Genomic DNA, 16,463 nt, shown 5'->3' on the forward strand with positions numbered 1-16,463 from the left:
AGCGAATAAGTTTCACAGGATCTGATGGTTTTAAAAAGAGGAGTTTCCCTGCACAACCTCACTTCTCTTGTCTGCTGCCACATAAGCTATGCCTTTCACCTTCTGCTATGATTGTGAGGTCTCCCCTGCCACGTGGAACTGTGAGTCCCATAAACCTCTTTCTTTTGTAAACTCCCCAGTCTCAGGTATGTCTTTATCAGCAGCATTAAAACGGACTTAATACAACTGGCATGAGCATCAAGGATACAACATTCGTGTCTCATAAGATGCACCCATAGCCACAGACAATATTTGACTTTCAGAAAAATTCCTTAGGCAGTTGAGGTTTGCAATTACTATTTGTTTCAACTGAGGATTTATTAGGATCATTGCTGTTTATGTAAGTGTATGTAAATTACTCCATTATTTCATTCCCTCACCAGGACAGAGCTGTTTTAAAAAATTAGCTTCAGTGAGATACAATTTATACACCATAAAGTTCACCTGTTTAATGTGTACAATTAAATTGTTTTCAGTATATTTACAGAGTTGGACACTCACCATCATAATCAAATTTTAGAATATTTTCAATATCCCCAAAGGACACAGCTTTTTACTTCATTTTTTCTATTACTAATAGCTAATAAGGTCCTTTAACCTTTCACTGAATTTTATAATAACTTATTTCTTGCATTATCCTGATTTGCCATATTGCAACACAGGCAGTGTGCACTGTTACTAAAGAAACATGCTATTGGACACATGGTACTGGGGGACAACACACACTGGGAACCAGTTGTAGGGGTTGGGGGAGGGAGAACATCAGGAAGAATATCTGATGGCTGCTGGCCTTAATACCTGGGTGATGGGATGATCTGTGCAATAAAACACCATGGCATATGCTTACCTGTGTAACATCCTGCATGTGTACCCCCGAACTTAAAATAAAACTTGAAAAACAAAAGAAACGCACGCTATAATATTTGGAATCCTGGACTATCACACAAAAATCCTAAAGGGATAAAAAACACTGAGTTCAAATATCATTTACATTAAGGGATCTTATTTAGCATATTTTGAATTTGAAGCACTGGTATAGTTTAATAATGTCATTTAAAAATGAAAACAATTAGGCAAATTTAGATGGCTTACACTTCAAATTGCTATTAGAAAGGATGAAGAAGAGTTAAATTAGAAAAGCTACAGCATGAAATCTGGAAATAAGGATGAGAAAAAAGATAAATGAAAACAGTTGAGGGTACATGGCACACTTCTAAAAGTGTTAGAAAACACTTTTCACCACTCTTTCGTCCAATGTGGAATTCTGTCAAATTAAAAGTCCTTCACCAAATGCTTCACAGTTCACTATGTTAAGATATGTTTTTCAATGAAAGCACATCTCCAACTGTATGGCAAAAATGGCACGAAAATAGATTCATTTTATAGAAACGAACTGTGTATCTCTCTTCATGTATATCCATCTATTCCCTGAGAAAAGGTTAACCTAATTATATTTTTGAAGCATTTTAAATTATAGACTAAAACAACGGTATTAGCAATGACTTATTGTTTCATTTTTAACGTATTAAGCTTTAGGTAAAAGAAGATAATCAATCCCAGAGATTCAAAGATATTAAAGTGCTCGTGAAGATCAATTGGTAATCATTCCTCAGCAGTGCTTAAAACCTCAGGGTTAGGCACTATGTTAAGGAGAAGATACAGATGAAAATCAACTTCTTACTCTACTTAAAAAAGATCCTCCAGGATATCTCTGGAAAGTAGATGTATTTCAAATTCTAGATCCTTGTATCCTATGAGTTCTGGTCATAAATGACATTAATCAAGCCCCTGCCCCTGTGGTATAGAAATAAATCCAGGAAGTTTAACGTGACAAACATTTCTTGATCCTTTTAAATGTGCTATAGGAGACATAAAGATAAAGAACACGCCACTTCTGCTGGAGCAACCAGACAGCATTACTCCTTGCTTTTCCCTAAGCACCAGGTTTCCCTTAAACAGGGGAAGGGCAATGGAACGTAGTCTTACTTGAATCTTGTCCAGTGTGTAAGCATCCATTTATTAATTACTAATACCATATCTACTTACAAAGAAAGTTTGTGGAGACTTACAGAAAATTTTATACACACACACACACACACACACAGAGTTGGTTCTCCTGTATCCATGGGTTCTGTGTCCAGGATTCAACCAATCTTGGATAAAAAGTATTTGGAAAAAAAAAGCATCTGTACGGAACATGTATGTACAGACTGTTTTTTCTTATCCTTGTTTCCTAAGCAATACAGTATTAACAACTATTTACATGGTATTTAAACTGTATTAGGTATTATCAGTAATCTACAGATGACTTAAAGAATACAGGTGGATGTTCATAGCTTGTATGCAAACACATCATTTTATGTAAGGGACTTGAGCATACATTGATTTTTGGTATCTGAGGGGGTTCCTGGAACCAATCCTCCATAGATATTGAAGGACGACTATACATATAAAATCAAAAGAAAGATAAAAAGACAAGAACTGGTAGATAATAATTTTAGAAAATCTAGGGTAAGGGAAGCTACTACAGTTTAACACAACAGTTTCATTCTATAAGTTGGCTGAACTCCTCATCTAATAGAGGAGGAAATGCTAACTGGCCCAGCTCTAAACTCTGAGACGCCTGCTGCATGGGTCTGTCCTAGGAAACAGTGACTAAAATAGACAGCCATGTGCTGAGCAGCACTTCTATAAAATATTCAGAGATAGGTGTATATGGCTGTGTAGTACAGCTTCAATAAATATCAGGAACCTAATACTGTAAAAACATTTCCATGGAAAGCTGGAGAAACCTAATCCAGGTATGTGGTGTTCTGGTGACTGGACTTGATACAAGGATATAGCTCAAAACATAGAGAAGAACCAAAAGCTAACATTTCTTATCTATTTCTTTAGAGGTATCAACTGTTAGGAGATGCAGAGCCCATCATTCAAATTTAAGATTATTAGGATTAAAAACTCAAGATCATTAGACTTAACAGTGCATTCATTCTATAATGAGACTCTAAGCATCAGGACTGGATACAGCAAAACTAATGTTCACTTGTAGAAATTCATTCATACATATTTACTGAGCACTTTATATGTACCAAACACTAATCTGGAAGCCAGAGATTTGGTAAGAGAACAATGTATGCTTGGTTTCAGTCATTACTGAGTTTACTGTAGAGGATGGAGAGGTTAGACAAATAAAAAATAAATATTTTTAAATGATAATTTCAGATGCTATGTACTAGGAAGACACTAGTAAAAAAGAGTAATAACAAGGTTCATGCCATTTTTCATTCTGACTGCTGACAGCCTTCTGCCCCATCACAATCCCGTCCCTGTCTGCTTCCATATGTGGGCACATTAAGAAATCCCAGATACTTCCTCCTTTGGTGCTAGCAGGAAGTTCAAACCATGTAGGCCCCAGCTTGAGCACAGGAACCCTCACCTAGTCCTACCCCCAACCACCATATAGCCCCAAGCTCATCTCCATTTCCTACTTTCAGAAGCCATTTGTGGACCAGCTTGGGAGCCCACCCTATTCTCCCCAGAAAGCTCATATGCAAGTAATAAACCTTTACATATACTTTGGTGTGTGTGTGTGGCATCATGGTCTTGACTTTTCAACCAAAGTTTAGTTGGAGGGTCTATCTTGCCACCAGGGAGTGACCACATCATGAAAATTGGTCAATGTCTCAGGATTATAGGCACAATAAGAAGAGAAGGCAGGTCTCTTGGGGCAGAGCTTCTGAAAGTTCAATGTCACTTCTACTATAAGCTACTGGTCACAGCAAGTCACCAAGCCAGCCCAGACCCAAGGGGGCATGGAAATAGCCTCCAGCTCTTGAAATAAAGAGTTGCAAGAATCTGTGGCCATTTTTACAATCCACCATGACTATTTAGCTGAATCTAGCTTGCTACCATCCAGTTTACTCATTTCATGATGAGTAAAAATATCACAATAAAGATCATGGCTGGTGATTTTATCCTGGTGAAGGGCTTCTCTTCTTTTTAAGAAGTGAAGGTTGTAGTCCCAATGAGCCAAATCTTTCTCATCCTTGTCCCCATCACACTGACCACAGAACCTGTATATCTTAGGCTCTGAATGATAGCTGTACAAGTGAACTAAAGTCAATTTTAAGTTAAGAACAATGTAATCACTAAGGCACAAGAATTAAAGGAAAAAAAATCTGTCATAAAACATTTTGAAAAAAATCTTCCATATATGTTCATACATTATCTCACAACACATTCACATTTTTCAGCCATTTGAACACAGCGGTATCAAACTGAGGTCTCTTGTCAGGTGGGTGACAAAGCCATTCTGGATAATTCTGACAGTTTAATAACATAATTAACCACCTGATCTGTAGGAGGGTGAGTCATGATGAGCTTCCTGACAGAGCTGTGAGAGGATACAACTGCTCATCTTTGGAAGTACAATGCACACACCCACAATTGTATATATGCCCTTTAGCTGAAGCGCTGAATTAGGACCCCCATTGGAAAGCAAACATGTCTATTTGATGATGGATGTTGCTCCTTTTCCTAGTCCTCAAAATGCCCTTCTGCATTTGCATCTATTGAGCAAAACAGTTATTGAATATGCTAAAACTGAGTTAGGTATTGGGGACAAAGAAACATAGAGGATTTTTTGACGTGAAGAAGGAAACTAACAGTTGATATATTACTTTATGCAAGACATTCTGTTAGTCTCTCCACACATGCTTTCTACACTACACAACACATAAAACAACCCAATAAGGTGTTTATTATCTTCATTTTACAACTGAGGATACTGAGACTATCACAGAGTAAGAATTTGCTCTACATCATTCAGCAAATGTATGGCAGAATCTTGATTCAAACCTTGGTCTGCCTGAACCTACACCCAGCCTCTTTCCACCAATATGGCTTAGCATCAGCCTGCAACCATGGGTTTCTTCCAGCTATGCAAATGTTCTATCAGTTGTTATTCACTGTAACAACATTAAATCTCTACTACAATCATAAAGGGAAACCTCCCTCCTTTTCCCAAATGAATCTCTCTCTAGATTCCATTTCTACATCCTAGCAATTAGGCTGGGATGATGTGTTCATCAAAGTGGCCCTGGTGAGTGAATTACCTAATCCTTCATGTCGACCCCAAGTACACATGCAAGTAAAAAGAAAATTAAAATACACGCACCCTAAGTCCAACTCACCTGTGCCAGAAACACTGCAGTTGTTACAGTGATTATTTCAAGAGGCAGAGTTAAGAACCTTGTGGAAATGAGTAAAACTAAGATATATGCAAATTTACAGTAAAAGTAAAAACATAATTTTTGTACATTTTTTCCAGAAAATTCTTAAGGAAGCCTTTTTTTTTTCTTCCTGAACTGGAAACTCAAAGCACAAGTCAAGAGTAGATCAGTCCTCAGCTCATATGCTGATGGCGAATGAGAAACAGCTAATTAGGCAGGCAGTTGCTAGCAGGATGACCACCTCACTTCATTTAAAGGGAAGAAACACAAATGAAGCCAACCAAACTTATGATGTCTATACAGTCCTGCTACTGAACACCAGCTTCTGACATCCGTGAGAAAGAACTATCCTTGTTCCTTCCTTCACTCCTTCCTTCATCACCGTGTTTTGCCTATTTATCCAGGTATCTTTTATCTTACTGCTACTACTACCTGCAGTTGGATAGCAAACCCCTCACACCTGGATTTGCCTCCTCTTAACCGACTGGTCTGATCCCAGACTCCTTCTAACTCCAAAGCTAACTTTTCCCAGATAAACTGTCTTTGTATATGACTTTGATCATGCCACCATTCTGCTCAAAAACCTTTTATGGCTCTGTATTTAATCAAGTATCTAGTCGAACCTACTTCAATTTCCCTCCTCTACTGCTCTCCAATTCCTACTTCCACTGGCAGGTAGGCTACTCCTGTCACAGTCTCCCAGGGGTGCCATATGCATCCCTCTTTATGTCTCTGCTTGAATCCTCAGTGTTCTCTTCTTTTACATTGATCTTCTTCTTATCCAAGGCCTAGGTCAAGTCTCCCCTCTTCTGTGAAGTCCTCCCTGATAAGTGCAGCCATTAACTTTATAGCACATACAAGTTGTTTCTATAGCACATACAACTTGTATAGCACATACAAGTTGGGCATAAAATTTTACCATGTGCTGTCCTACAGCTCATCAGTGCTTCACCTGTGTTATTCTGGTATTCTCAACTGTTTTAGGGTAACTTTGGGTGTAGTCATCATGTTTTATGTGCTGGAAGTACGTGTGTGTGTGTGCATGTGCATACACGAGTGCGTTTATGGTTAATTATCAACTGTGGACTGTCAATTAAATCTCACACCAAATATTTGTGTATTCTCATGAGTGATCATTTATATCAATTTGACATTATTTTATTTTTATTTATTTTTTATTTTTTTGAGATGGAGTCTCGCTCTGTTGCCCAGGCTGGCACGATCTCGGCTCACTGCAAACTCTGCCTCCTGGGTTCACCCCATTCACCTGCCTCAGCCTCCCGAGTAGCTGGGATTACAGGCGCCCGCCACCACGCCCGGCTAATTTTTTGTATTTTTTTAGTAGAGACGGGGTTTCACTGTGTTAGCCAGGATGGTCTCCATCTCGTGACCTCATGATCTGCTCGCCTTGGCCTCCCAAAGTGCTGGGATTATAGGCATGAGCCACCACACCCAGCCAATTTAACATTAATTTAAATATTCCCGGAACTTTTATTACATTTATAACTTTCAGTTTTTTTTTTTTTTTGAAGTAGGCTAGTTGTCCTATAAGTCCCAAATCCACATAACAAAAACCACCTGAACCCCATAAACTACTGGGATTTTTTTTAAAAGTTAAAGATGTTGTCGGGTAACCCCCAACAGTCTTTTCTTTTTAAAGAAGCAATAAAATAACCGAGACCAGGGTTTTGAGAACAATTTGGTATTTCCCTTCATGGATCATTCATTCATTCATTCATTCATTCATTCATTCAACTAAATAGTTCCAGAGTGCTTATTAGATGCTAGAAACTGTGTTAGTGCTAAGGATACCAATGATTTTATTGGTATTAAAACTACCTGTAGCTAGTTTCTAATGAGCCAAGAGGAAAATGCAGCTTCATAGGATAAAATATGTGGAAACTGGTAGATATTCCACAATCTAGTAATAGCTGAATTAGGTTGAGGGACGAACTGGGTTGTTCTGATAAAGAACTTGTTCTAGGACCTTTTGATTTCTTTCCCAATTTCTGCCATGGAGGAAAGTTTGACTGAGGTTGGTCAGAACTGTTTAATCATCATAGATTTCAAATTTTATTTTATTTTTCCTTTTTTGTGCTTTGGGGTAATATGATGTGGATGGCTTGCAGAGTAGAGATTAGAAACAACAGTGTACTGAGCCTCATCAGTGTTTTAGTGTGGGAAGTACAGTTTTTCTGCTTTTTAATGAATTCTTGTACAACCTAATGGCTTTGCTCCAAAAATGTCCTACTGGAGTGGAGGATTACCTTACATGGGTCATTACACTTCCAAGCTTTAAGCCTCAGAATAAGCATTAAATTAAAATTCCCTGCACCTAGTAGGCAGAACATTGTGACACTCAAAAGATGTGAAAGTGCTAAGTGAATTCTGAGCAATATTATCACCACTGCATATTTATTGAGTTCAACAGGGTGCTAAGTACTGTACAGACAGATAACACAAGCAGTCTACAAAAAAAAAAAAAAAAACCCCACAGCAATAGTCTTATAAGAACTCTCTCATTCATCTGCCCTAGGAATAGACACTGTAACTAGACTTGTTAGAGAGAGTCTCCTCTTTTCAAAAGTATCCTCAAGGTTCTTTATGCTTTTGTTTGATTTGAACATACTCATTTTTCTACAGTTACCATTTATGAATGTGACCAAGTCTCCCAATTTCAAAATTACCATAAGAATGCTGCAGGCATTAAACTGAAGAAGAACTTCATCCCTTTGCAACAGAAAATTATGAACTGAGTTTTCTGGGAAATCTTAAAGAAATCAGTTGTAAAATATGATATACATACTATTATGTTTTTGATTCAACTGGGAAAATAATGCATTTTCAAATTTAATAATATTGGTCTTCTTAACTAACCTTCAATTTTCTGAAAAATGCAAATTTGAAAGCAAAAGGAATTTAATAGTTTAGTTTTAAATTAAAGAGTGAAAACTATTGAAAGTTAAAGCATGAAGTGAATTTCCTATTTTTTAACAAATCTAGATACAAATAGAGAAAAAATTAAAGTACAGGGTACCCAAGATGTAAGAACCAATATGCATGTGGATGAGCACAAAGAATAACTTTGCATATCCAGAAACTAATTGAAGAATCCTGGCTTACTTTATTTAAATGCCAGCCCATCAGGGTTAAGAAAAAAAATTGAGCACTTTAGAGAAAATGGGTTATAAACTGTCATTGTTGAGTTTAGTGTTCTGACAACTTTGAAAGTAACTACAATGTAATTTCCCAAGTTGGTAGCTAAAATAATAGAACATCTGGATGCCATTGAAATGCATGACAATCAAGGAGAGAACAGAAAAGCAGTGAGAACAATGCTTTTCCCTTTGCTTATCATTCTTTGGAGTTTTCAACTCTTACTCCAACCTCAATTGTGGTAGTCAAGGGCAACTCCCTTCTCAAAGATTCACCTATGATTTCTAAGATCCCTGAGTCCATCTCTGGGTCTACTTACGGCTTCCAGAAGCTGTATTTTCCCCCAACTTGGCTTCTTAATCTCTTATGTCAGAATTTAAGCCTGAACACCTGTGTGAGGTGGTAAGCAGTGTGCAGTGTCTTTTATGAATTGGTCAGAGTGCTGATTTCAAGCTTATAAGCTGGGGCTGGCCTTTGGAAATGTACACATCTCCAGATAACACCATTTATTAAGCAACTTCAGGCTCATGCATTCTGTCCTTCGGGGGGCAAGTAACCCTACTGTGGAAAACATAATTAAGTTAAACTGTAGGTGGTTCAGATATATTTGTGTTACCAACTGGCAACCTTATAGATGATGTTTTCTTCTACAGTTTCTGAACTGCCCTTGTCATTTGCTAGGCATTTATAGTTACATATTTATGCCTCTGGAAATACTGGGCAAAAGCCTACATAGCTAAAGCTCCTCTCAGGTAAGAATTGTAAAGTCGAGTTGATATTAGTTTTCTCTTTCCTCTGTCTAAACACAATGAAAAGAGAAGGTAAGAATATTTTCTTTCATTTTAATTCAGCTAATATTTAGAGTCTAATAAGTACAAAGTCAGTACCAGGAAGAAAACAAAAATAAGTCATTAAGGACTTTGTAATCTATGATTTCACAACAGACTCATATTCATGAATTATGTATTTCTTTACATTTTTACTCTCAAAAAGGGATATTTTATACAAGCATATTATTTTTCATGCCCTCCCTCCATGAAAACCACATTTCAAGGTTGTCTGAAAGTGGGGTTTCTCTGAGTGCAGAAATGACTTATTCTTGGCATGCACATGAGAGTCTTTCCAGAGTCCCTTTTTCTTAACAGCTCCAAGTTGGAACTGATGGGGGATGTGTGGCAGGAGACAGGGGCTGCTCTTCTTTCTTCTTATTCTACCTGCATCATCTGAAGGGATTTTGCTTTTAAACATGGGAAGGCATATGTGCCCTCTCAGAGACATGTCAAGCCTCAGCTACAGTTTGGTTTGGATCCTTTCCCACTTTTTACACTACAATTTGTCACCAGTAGAGAATGCAGACAGCTATGCCAAATGCGAATGTCGCTTGCATGCCCACATTTGGCAAATGTTTATCCAGATCTTTAGTTTGGGCTTTAAATAATCCATCATCAAGCAGATGATTTCTAAGGTACTATTTAGCTCTGAAATTTTATGATTCTGTGGGATTTATTTGTACTTTTGTGAAAAGGTGCTTACAATATATCATTTTGTCTTCAATGACGAAATGTTGTAAGGTAGAATATCAAACTACACTGGAAGAAAGGGGAGTAGTTGATATTTGTGGGTAACCTGTTCAGATGTCTAAAGTTAGGTTACATGTTTAGGCTCTTGATATACTTTTTCAAAGGACATGAATTAATATGCAGTACTCTTTTTTCCAAATGTTTCAAAGATATTTATATAAACACTTCTTACACTGTATAATTTTTCCTACAGTAGGTAAATGCTATAAGGTGGAGTATTACAGTTCCAGTCAAGGGATAGATTTTTGTTCATGTCTGTGTGCAATCTGATCAAGTATCTGAAATAATCTGCCAAATTACATTCGATGAGGTGCAGGGTCTTTCTTTTAGCTGATCCACAGGCAGAAGGGAAAGTTAGTAAATGGCTTGAAACTGGGCACCAAACCAACACTACAGAAGTATCACTAGGGACTCCTGGGGGGCTGGGTTATATTCACGTAATATTCTAGAAAAAGTGATAGATGGTTCCTACTCAAGGTCATTGGAAACTCTACCATAGATTGCTATTTAATGAGATCCTATGCAATGGAAACAAGTAACATATGGAATGTAAATATATTAATATAGAAAAATGTCCATAATAAATAAGCAAGGATATGAAACTATATATAGTATGAATTAGATTTTTTTTCACAAATTTTATGCAGGATTATATGAAATACATGTGTATACATATATACATAAATGTAAAAGAAAGTTCTGAAAGATTATTTACCAAAATTTAAAATGCAATCATCAGTTCATGGAAAAATTATGAATATTATTAAATGTTTTTATTTGCTTATCTTTGTCTTCTGTTTCTGTTTTTTTTAATTTTCTTACAATGAACATGTATCATATATTAACATAGTTACATGTTTCACATATTTCCATAATTGGAAATAATTGTATTTTAAAAAATCCTAACATAGGCACTATGTAATTTCTAAAAGAGGAGTTTTGGAATAGGCTTTTTCTCCCGTTTACCTGGGTATGTACATGCTTTACACCATGAGAAACTGAGTTCACTCTTCCTTACATGTTGATGTCCTTGTGGCATGACAGGAACTTTTAAAGGAATTGCTTCTGGAAGCATCATTTTTGAAGACGGGTAAATGGTTTTGTGCATGTATCAAAGCACACATCATGGGTCTGTCACGGCCTTGCACAGAGATATTTGTAATTCTTCATTCAGAGGTGAAGCAAGCATGCCCTGGCTACTGCTGATAGAGACAGAACAACACCTTCTGTTGTAAAAAATGCTAAATAAAAAATTCCATTCTGTCCTGGCTGACACCAAACAAATGCATCTCTAATTCCTGCATACCTCAAGAGTCTGTCTGCTGCTGTTATGTCTCCCTGCCAACAAGGCAATAATATTGCTTTAAATTTGACTGCAGCCTTTCTGACTTTTTCACCTAATGAGAAAAGGTTCTTAGACCTTGGATGGTAAAGATGGGACATGCAAAGTTGAGACTTTGCCAAAGTTATTTGGAGTGACAAGAAGAATGCCATATACCATGAAGAGAAAATCTCAGTCATTTGGTATCCTATGGGATCAAAATTTGCTTTCATAGTCTTCAGTTCAAAAACAAAACAAGAACAAATTAAGCCTCTCTCAATATGGGGAAAGTCAGAACACTGGATCGGTCAGTCTACTTTGTGGTACTAGTTGCTTAGTTTAAAGTGCTTTGTCTTTGTGAAGCTTCATAAGAGGGCTACTAATGAGTACCTATACATTTTAAAAAATATTGACCTTTTTCTATTTTATTTGAAAGTAGTCACCTAAAAGTAGATTTTATTTCAATTATGTAACAGCAAGGTATACATCAGCCTGGAGCTTAGCCCCACATCTAATTTTAAGACTTATCATCATCTTTAAACGTCTAGAGTGGTATGCCAGGAATTATAATGGGTACCTCATGAAAAATCTAAGATCTTTCTTCTGAATTATGTATTTATGATCTCCCGAGGATGACAGATTTCAGGTAGGTAAAAGTGATTTAGGAACTGCTTTTAGGCTCCAAACAGGAGCTGGGGTTGGCAAGCCACTTCAGTACAGACTGGGATGCAGTGGGAGAAAGCCCTTCCCTGTTCTGCATATTAGCTGGCACCCCAAGGGCTCCGCAAACCTCTCACCTAGGTGCCTCCTCTGTGTGCTTACTGTACATTCTGTGAATCTCTGGACGGTACATATCACTATATCCTGCAAAGCCTGGATTACCTGGGTTGTGGGTTACCTGGAGCCCTAAACTTCAACTTAGCCAACATACATCAAGTGCATATTATATCCCTGGCATTGTTTCAGGTGCTGGGGTACAAAGTGGAGTAATCTGGCCCTTCCTCCTATGGGTGACCTTCACTAAAGGTAGGGCCAGGAAGAGACAGGATGAGAAATCTCAGTGGAGCTTATTTTACAGCTTGCTAATGAAGCTAAGAATAGCCTGAAGGAGAGGTGGAGTTTGAAACTACCCAGGGTAATGATTTTTAAATGATGGTATCTGCTGCTGAATATTAACCATGCTGTGGGCTACCTCCACAGAACATCTCCTGAATAGTCACATCCAGTTTCGTATTTCTACACAATTGAGGTTTTGACATCTGAATGCAACACAAAAAAATTCCCATTAGATGTCTAAATGTTAAACACATTGACTGCATTAACAAATAAACACAATTTAAGACCTTAAAGGGGTTATGATTCTGGGAGAAAGCTTAGGGGTTAGTGATAAGGCTGGATAGGCCTGAACATGGCTGACCTGGGGAAATTAGCTATTTTTCCTGGTTTTAAGACTAACTAATTTATGGAGCTCCAGGATGCTTGGAAATGCTACTGCTCTGTTATTGGAGCTTGGGTGCTTCGGTCTACCTATTGGATGCTGGTTTAGAAAGTCAGAGAGAAAGACTGTAGATCCAACAGTAGAGATCTAATGACCTTCATCATAGCCATGCCAGACCCGCGGTTGACTCATTAGCCAGTCTTTGGAGAATAAGCTATTCCAAATTACATGGTTACAGCTTATTTAAGTGGATGGTGGCCAGTGGAAGCTGATAAATCTCTAAAATTTTGGGATCTTCTTCAGAAAAGGGCTGAAAAAATTAATACATTTTTGAGTGCATACCATGTGCCAGGAACTTCTGTACTCTTATTCATAGATGCTATCTTATTAAAGTATCGTAAGTATATTCAACAACTATGAACAAAACTATAAATATGACACATAATATAAGGCCTTAAGTGTTCTGAATTTTGTCACAAGATGACTGCTTCAGGAATCACATGGAAAATATTAAAGCTTCTAATCATAATAGCTAACATATTAAACACTTAACATGTGCAATGCATGTGCAACATAAATATCTTCACCAAATCTTATAAAGGTGTTATTATTGTCCCAATTTTATAGGTAAGGAGATGGAAGTTTAGATTAAGCAGTTTGGCTCTAGGTCACACAGCTAGTGAGTTATTATGTCTGTCTCCAAATCTTGTGCATTAACCATCTCTATCTACATTTATAGCATATTAGTTTGATGTAAATGTAAAGGGACAATCACAATTAGGACAGTGTTTTATAAGACATTTTTTTCACTGTTTGATTGAATAATTGTGTAACATCCATACAGTGCTATACTCCCAAAAATTAAACAACCGAATTTATTATAGGTTTTCCCAATTTTGAAGGCTGGTATTGTTCCAAGATTCTAACCTATTTTCCTTGGCTCTGACGTGCAGGGCTGTCCTGAATTATTTTCATGACAATGTTCTGCATCCTCACGCTGACAACTCTCTTGGTATTTCAGTAAACCGGTCTTGCCACAAAATAGATGAGATTGGTAGCCCCCAATTTGCCACAAAAGCAAGTTGCTTGAAAGGTCTTGAAACAACAGCTCATTTGAACAAAGCTGTCTGCTGTAGGCAGGAAGCATGCCAAAGTAGTTTTTCCTGATTATTAATAGAAGCACTTGAGTTGAATTCCATATTTTAAACTTGCTGTCATTACATTTTAAATTTTCCCACAGACAGATTTGAAGTCCTCAACTGGGTCAAACACATCAGATGTTAGGCATGAGCTTCAGTGGTTTGTGAAGGCCTCGATAAAATTAGACTGGACAGATCATTCTGTAGCTCAGAGAGTGTGTGGCATAAAATAAACTAGGAAAGCCACACAAAGGAAAGAAGGAAAAGGAGCCACAGAAGTAAAGGGCAGAGAGTCAATTTACCATCATTGTATTATGGGGAAGAAGCCAGTCTGGGCTCCCAGGATGGGGGATTCACAGTCAGGAGTTCTCACGATTGTTCAGAGACATGCAGGAAACTTCTAACCTCTTCTGTAAGAAGGTAGAAGCCATTTGTGCAATACCAACCCTTCAGGGTAATAGGCTCCCTTCCACCAACTCCCAGAACTCAGCCAGAGGTTGTGGATATTACAGTTGCTTGGCTCAGAAGACTAAAAGGAAGCAGCAACATAGCACCACATTTGGAAACCATTCACAAATGAAAACAAAGCAGTCTCAGCTCCCTACAGCCTGTGTGCACAGCTCAACAAGCTGTGACCTGCCCACAGCAATTATCTGCCTGTGCACCACGGGTGAGCAGAGCAGTCAAAACTGGCTCAATTCCATTGCCAGGCGGAGCCACTGGGTGGAAGAACCTCCCTAGATCCAAGTAAACTGGTTTCATCTACTGCTGCTCTACTAATTAGTGTTCAGGTTTAAGGAGAAACAAAACAAACACAACCTTTCACAAACAGGTAAATTAGAGGTGGTTATTCATGGAATCAAAGACTTACTCCAGACAACTCTCTCAATATATGTAAGTGTTTGCCTGCAGCTTATTAACTAGTAGGTCAACCAGGAGCACAGAAAAGCAAAGTTAAAAAGAGCTACTGCCCGATGAGATGCTCACACAACTTGAGGTACCCCAAAGATCCACAGCACCCTTCCGTTCCTTGGCTCAGACAGAAACGCCTGTGTGGACAATTGTTCAGCTGAGATCCCAACCAAGTCCTCATATGCAATCATTTCCAAAGTCAACAGACTCTCTTAAGACTCAGCCATAGGCTCATTTCTTATTTATTTTTAAGGGGACATTTTAAAAGATGGGTACATTCTAAAAGATGTGAGGTGAAGGGAAAATAAGAAACTAATTAGATCCTACAAAATATGTGAATTACTTACTTCATTCTGAGAGGATTACAAATTATGAGGCAAGTAAGAAATCTTCCTTTCTGTCAAACGTTGCAAAACAGGGGTTCGTTGACTTACAGTGTTTTTAAAAAAATGATGCAGTTGTCAACATGTAATATAGAGAGATGTGGAATGCAAATGTGATTTGGTTTTTTAGGAAAGAAATTAAGACTTCCTGCTGATACTGGGCCTACCTGCTTTCATACCTGCTGCTGGCAGAGCCTCTTTAGAAGAAGGGGCAAGTGGAATCCACTGTTTCTCCCCCTCTAAGTCCCCACTGCCCGCACACATGCTACTCCTCTGAATTCCTTACCTACCCAGACCCATGGGCATCTTGTAATCTCTGTTTTGAATGTACTAGCTCTGATAATTAATATTTGCTCTGACAGGTTTGTTTTCTGCGTCAGATTCAATATTTACTCTTTAGACAATAGGGAAATTTAAGTGGTACATCTGCAATTCATGGGAAGATCTCAAAAAGGATTATTCTTAAGGGCACATACCAACCTGGACAGTTCTGTAAAATTAGGAATAGTAACCCTCGCTCCCATCTCACAAGCATGCCACCACCACCACTACCACTACTGCCACCATTACCACCACCACTACCATTACCACCATCTCCACCATCACAATAGTCACTGCCACCCTCATCTCCATCCTCACCACTGCCACTACTATAGTCAAAACTGCCATCTCCTCCACCACCACCACCATCACCACCACCATCACCACCACCATCCGCGCCGCCATCCTTGGCACCATCACGCCACCACATTCCATCCATCCACTGATCCATCCATCCACCATCCATCCATTCCATTCCTGTCCATCCACCATCCACCAAATCCACCGCCGCCTAATCCGCCACCACCGTCCGTCCTCACCGCAATCCGCCGATCCATTCTTTGCAAATCCACCACTGCAAATCACCACAAATCCGTCCATCATAAATCCACCACCATAAATCCTTTCTCATTCACTTTTCACCCCTTCCTTCCACCAAATCCACAAATCCGCCATCCGCCACCAATCACCACAAATCCGTCCGCCACCGTCCGCACCACCACCAATCCACCGTCACCACCGCCGCCTCCAGCACTCATCCTCGTCGTCCGCATGTGCGCTCGCCGTCAATTCGCAAATCCGCCGCCGCCGGTCGCTGCGTCCAGCCGCCGCCGTCGACGCCACCACCAAATCCTGCCAACCGCCGATCCGCACCACAAATCGGCCGCCGCCACCGCCGCCACGTCACTCCGCCAGCCGCCGCCGCCATGTGATGCGTGTTGCA

At 38.8% G+C, this 16,463-nt stretch overlaps 1 protein-coding gene across 5 annotated transcripts in view; it reads right to left on the bottom strand.

Annotated features, from left to right (window-relative positions):
* The window catches only part of FAT3 (FAT atypical cadherin 3), a 703,955-nt gene that overhangs the window by 183,873 nt on the left and 503,619 nt on the right, over positions 1-16,463 (bottom strand). The window lies entirely within an intron of this gene.

The sequence above is a fragment of the Papio anubis genome, chromosome 12 (assembly GCF_008728515.1).
Source record: "Papio anubis isolate 15944 chromosome 12, Panubis1.0, whole genome shotgun sequence".
In the NCBI taxonomy this organism is placed as follows: domain Eukaryota; kingdom Metazoa; phylum Chordata; class Mammalia; order Primates; family Cercopithecidae; genus Papio; species Papio anubis.